Source organism: Thunnus maccoyii, chromosome 12 (assembly GCF_910596095.1).
Source record: "Thunnus maccoyii chromosome 12, fThuMac1.1, whole genome shotgun sequence".
Classification (NCBI taxonomy): Eukaryota; Metazoa; Chordata; class Actinopteri; order Scombriformes; family Scombridae; genus Thunnus; species Thunnus maccoyii.
Window position 1 is genome coordinate 28,061,087 of NC_056544.1, and position 6,000 is coordinate 28,067,086.

General features: G+C 39.9%; 1 protein-coding gene across 2 annotated transcripts in view; it reads right to left on the reverse strand.

Annotated features, from left to right (window-relative positions):
* Positions 1–5,607, reverse strand: part of larp4b (La ribonucleoprotein 4B) — a 46,255-nt gene extending 40,648 nt beyond the window's left edge. For both annotated transcript variants that reach the window (XM_042427577.1, XM_042427576.1), the window contains exon 1: positions 4,857–5,607. The gene's annotated coding sequence lies outside the window, so the exon portion shown is untranslated. The remainder of the gene's footprint in view (positions 1–4,856) is intronic.
* Between the last annotated feature and the right edge of the window lie 393 nt (positions 5,608–6,000).

The following is a 6,000-nucleotide window of genomic DNA, read 5'->3' on the forward strand; positions in this document are numbered from 1 at the left end:
ATTAATCTGTTGATTATTTCCTCCATTAATCAATTAGTTGTTTGATCGATAAAATGTCTGAAAATGGTGAGAACGACGATAACTGTTACCCAGCATGCACCTCTTGTTTGTCCCGACCAACAGCCTCTAACCAGGAGATATTCAGTTTACTGTCACAGACGACTGAAGTAACCAGGAAGTATTAATATTAAAGAAGCTGAAATGAGAATTTTATTATTATTTCTTTTAAAAAAAGACTCAAAACGAGTAATAATTGATTAAAATAGTTGCTGATTAATTTTCTGCTGATCGACTGATCGTTGCGGCTTTAAAATGATCACATTTGAGAAGCTGGAAGCAGAAAACATTTAATTGATTAAAGTACTTGCCAATTAATGTTCTAATGATCGACTAATTGATTGACTAATTGTTACAGCTCTATATGTTATACTGAATACAATAAAAAAAGTAAAACAAAACATTATTGAGTTATAATTTAAACGCAGCTCAAAATCTTAAAACAACAAATTTATCCACAAGTAAAACAAGTGTTAACATTTCTAGAAAGGTTTGCTGCTCCGTGATATTTATCCAAACACACAAATCTTCCCGGCACTCAGCAGCTATTAAAATTAATAACCTGTCAGAGACGACATGTACATTTCATTCAACCGTCTCCGTTTCTGCTCCACGTCACATTTAGCCGCAGCGTAGCAACTCTCGCCAAACCGGTTCCATTATGTTAAAATACGACAAAGTTCAAACTGATGGCAAGAAAATATATGTGAGTCTGATTCAACCTGCAATCTACGGGGAGAGAGAAGGGACATAACTAGGAAGGATACATATCTATTCTGCCACTCTGCCACCCACTGTAGACGGGTGTTTAAATTTGGTTAAACAGGTTTAACAGATTTTAAAACCCATAACAGGAACAACCCAACAAACGGCCTCGACTACCTACTCTACATCAGCTGCACTGTGTTTATTGAAACAATGCAGCTGTTTAATAAACAATATACGATATCTGCTGCCAAATAAACCAACATAAAAATAATTGTGACAGTTTAACACAAAGTTTAACATGTTTAATGATAGAAACAGACTTACAGATATTAATACGAGCTTCATAAAAGCAAATCAAATTCCTACTAAAACAAAAAAAGTGAACACACCTTCTTGTGGTCAAATTCATTACAGAGAAGTTGAGCTTGTTGTTGTTTTTTTTTACTGAATTTTACTGAAAGATCCCCAAGTTTCTAAAATAAAAACTTGAGGTTTTACACCTAAATTTTTATGTCCCGGCTCGTCAAAAAGATGCAGCTTTCCCTCCTGTTTACTAGTTTACAGTAAACTGAGTCCTGCTGCCGTCAGATGAGCTCTGAATGTGTTTCACATGATACGAAGTGAAGAAAAATGTGCGAAGATTGTTGCTAATGAGCGGCTGCTTAGCTGCAAAGCTATTAAAAAGAACGACGATAATTAGCAACAGTGTTTGTTTTTTAAAATCCAACTCACATGAAGTTTGCATTTGATTTTGACATTTTAATAATTCAAAATATATATATAACCCCCTAATTATAGATATATTTTAAGGAAGTCTTGACTCATGCTGTGCCAAGAGGAAGAAAATAAGATGCAACAATTAGGCCTATTTATGATCAATTTCTGCTCACCTACCTTTATAAAATAAACCTTTATGAAACAACAACGATGGCCAATAACAATCAGATTCATAAAGTTTAAGCTGAAACGATTCGCTGATGAATCAATTAGTTGACCGACAGAAAAATACTCAGCGTCAGATTTGATTTATCATCGATTAAGTTATTTTTTCAGCAAGAATTACAAAAAAAAAATGAACTGGTTGCAGCTTCTCACATGTGAATAATTGCTGGTTTTCTTTGTGTTTTATGTCACTAAACTTCTCAGAGCTTTTCAGACAATTTATGGACCAAATTTTAAAAATCTAAAAAAAAACAATCAGCAGATAAATTGATAATGAAAATAATCTTCAGCTGCAGCCAAAGTAAGGAGCCTGTAAAAAAAACATTTTCAGATTTAAGAAAAGCCGTTTAGAGATGTTGAAATTTGATGAAGTTTCAGCCAGTCATTCGACTAACTGATCATCAACCCCCACACAACCCTCAGATAATCTATTCTTATCCACATAGTGACTGACATTTTTCTACTTTAGTGTATCTGTTTATCTCTTATGCAGCTGTTTGAGTATCAGCTATGTGATTGGCTAATCACTTCCACTATATCTGACTTCAACAGTTACACATTGCACAAAAAAAAAAAAAAAAAAAAAAAAAAAAAAAGAGGAGGAGGAGGAGGACTCCACCGTGTCCAAACATCACTGGAAACACCTTCTTTTCTGTCCTGTTGGAGCCGCTTGTAAAGCAGTGATAATCCGCCCCAACAATCGGGTGCCTGTCTCTGACACGGGCCCTCGCTGTGTTTGCATACAAAGCAGAAAAAGAATGGCATGGCTGTAAAGCTGATGACCTTTGAGCCACATACTGATTCCCATACATGGGGTGCGTGTGTGTGTGTGTGTTTGTGTGCGTGTGTGTTTGTGTGTGTGTGTGTGTGTCATGCCACTGCAATGAATGGGGCTAAACACAACTATCTATCAATTCTAGTCAGCTATCAAAGCAGCTGTTGTCATAAACGTTTAACATTTGTTTAGAAGCTGTTTACCAATTGAAATGTACCATAAACTTTTGTGTGTGTGTGTGGGGTTTTTTTTTTCAGCCACAGCATAGCCGACAATATGAATAGCAGGCTGAAGTGATATGTTAAATGTTTCTGTGGTTTCACAAGCAGGTTTTTAAAAGGACAGGTTCACCAAGTGTGTCTTAAAACAGCAGTCAGGTGTCTGTATGAGCAGTGAAAGAGGTTTTCCTCCTGTTCATACTGACCATTAAAAGATCCTTCAAATGTGCTTTCAGTGTAAATGATGGAGGCCAAAATCCACAGTGTGTCCACACAGTCATTTAAAAGTTGATGTGAAGCTTATATGAGGCTTCAGCAGTCTGAGTTAGTCATATCGAGTGGATATCTGACACATTTACAGTCTTTACAGCATCAAACTCCCTCTTTGTGTTTCCTCGGACAGTGTTTCTCTGTTGAGCTGCGGTGGAAGTATAGTAAAAAAAAGAGCGACTTTGGCACTAAAAAGACTGTAACGTTGAAAGATATCTACTTAATTTGACTCATTTGGATGCTGAAGCTTCATATTAGCTTCAGATAAACTTTTAAATACATTTCAGCACAGGAGAAGGACTGTGGATTGGTCAGTATGAACAGGAGGGATGATTACAGCATGTTTCAGTGTTCATTTGGGGACCTGAGTGATGTTTTAAGACAGACTTGAAAAATATTGAACCTTTAAGGCTTTGGGTCTGTCCACCAACATTTCTGTGTGTCATCTATAACCTTACTTGGCAAACGAGCTTCTTTCATTAAGAATAAACCCTCAGATTGATCTGCTCTGGGCCCTACACGTCAAACTGTGCCGCAAATCCTCACACTTAGTTGTGTTTTGGAAACTATAAGGCTGCTGTGATGTATATGCTGTGTAAACACAATGGATGTTTTCCATTTTTTAGCTTCATGATGAGGGATTATATCCTCCTAGATGAGTTAGATTAACTCCTACAACTCTCTGTGCTTATAGAGCCTTTTTCATATAACTTACTGGGAAAGTCAAAATGCACAAAGTTCATCTTAAACCAAGGTGGTTTACCCTTTGATCCTGACACACCAACACAACCAGAGCACAACAATATACGCCATGCCCTACCACAATGTCATGTTAACACCTTTCACAAACACATAATCTACCTCTACCTCTTTTGAGAAAATAACTGCACTGTAAGTCTCGCAATTTACATAACACAGGTGCAGAGTTTGATCACAGAGCTCCTGACAACATTTACAATGCAGTTTGAACTGATATATACCCATAAAAACACTGACCCTGGACACAGTACGTCATTTCCTCAACAGATACACTGAGTCAATCATAACGTCTAGACAAGGCCTGAACCAAAACACACACTTTGCTCAGTTCTGCTCCCTCCCTCCTCCTCCTCCTCCTTCTTCTTCTTCTTCTACTGCGTTGTGTCCATCCTGCATCATCACAATAGGTGATTTATAACCCAAATGCTGCCTGTGATGTTTCAAAACAAGCCTCAGGTTCAACCCGTACCGGTGAAAAATGCAACAGAGGGGCCAACGAGTTTATTTTTAGCCGGGTGGGTTACCGCTGGTGGAGGATGGTCACCCCAGCATCTCTCGTGTCCCTTGTGGGCGTGTTGAACCCGGTGTTTTTGTCTCCATCCGAATAAGCTGAGATGATCAACTTTAGCAGTCAGAAAGGCTGCAACTTCCACCGAAGACGCAATGCAGGCGTATTTAGCAGCTGACACAGCCGATGAAAGGGCTGCAGCTCACATGCCATGCCCATGCCAAGGGCCATGCATTCACAGCGACACTCCTGCGTGGCTGAGCAACACTTAATGAGAGCGAAGTGCGGGTTTCGGAGGGAGGGGAGGGGGGGCTTCATGCGGGGTCATAAACGACCAACAGCAAAAGCGTTTCAGCTGTAAACAAACAACAGATCGGGTAGAAAAGTACCAGCCATGTCTCGTTAGCTGGCTTGCAGCAGCAGCAGCAGCAGCATCCAATGAAAGATGGCGACCTCCGGCGTGATTTCGCGGATCCCCTCCCAACCAACCCCCCATCGTGTTTGAATCATGCTAATATTTAGTTAGCACGGGGAGAACTAACTTAACCTGACTTTACAGGAGCCAGTGTGCTTTGTTGTTCTTATGTTATATAAGTTTAAAAGCAGTTTCTTTACTCACCTGTCAACTCTGACTGCACGGCAATGCAAGTACTCTGGTGTGAGCTGCAGCTGATATGTGTTGGAGGCTGACTGAGGCCTTCAGTTGTTGGCTTCCAGGCTAAATACGCAGGGTATTAGCTAGCAGGCTATATCGAGCACGCTAGCTGGGAACAACCGGTTTACCTCACTAAACCAAGCCGCAAATAGTCTTCAGCTTTCAGGGGAGATAGCCAAGACGAGTAAGCAGTGAACTGACAAAACGACGCCCCCGAAAAATGTTTGCTAAAAAAAACACACACTCCCGGATCAGCACTGCAAGCTAGTTAGCAAGTTAGCTACGTGGCTAGCTAGCTAGCTTGCCCGATCAACTTTGTGTACTCGATGTAAATCTGGCGGCTGGGAAAAAAAGATCACGCGAAGCAGATTCCTCACGGTCAACAGCAACGTCTCTACGGGAGGGGGAGGGAAAAAAACAGAATCTAACACCGACCGAGAAAAAAAAACCGAGGAGTAAAACGTGACTCGTCTTTTTAAAACGCTTCCGATCGCTCAAACACTCATTACTGTTGAAGACGAGAGAGGATCCCGGAATGGAGAAGTCGCTTTGCTTTCCCTTTCGTGTGCAGCTCAAAGATCGTCTATTCGGAGGCGGAGGGATCACTCAGGAAACGGGCCAGTCAGACTTCTTCTTCTTCTTCTTCTGTTGTTGTTTAACGGCGGTTGGTAATTAGCTTATGGGTGCATTACCGCCACCATCTGTAAAGGAGTGTGGATCAGTTACAGAACAGGTACAGTGGTTCCCAAACTGGGGGCCGGGACCCCCACAAGGGGTCGCTGGATTAATTAAAAGGGTCGCGAGATGATAAAACAAGATTGGATACAGAAAAAATATATATGTTGGTATTTTTTTTCCAAACTCTCTTCTAATTTTTTTTGCTTTATTTCTTGTTGACTACTGTGTTTACCTCCTCAAGCCTCTAAAAGTTATTAAAATAAAACAAAATAAGTCCTCTTTCTAGAGCTGCAAGGTTCAGAAGATTGATCAGCAACTATTTTGATAACTGATGAATCATTTTATTCATTTTTTAAAGCAAAAATGAAAAAAAAATTAGCTGGTTTCAGCTTCTCAAATGTGATTATTTATTGCTTTTCTTTGTCGAACA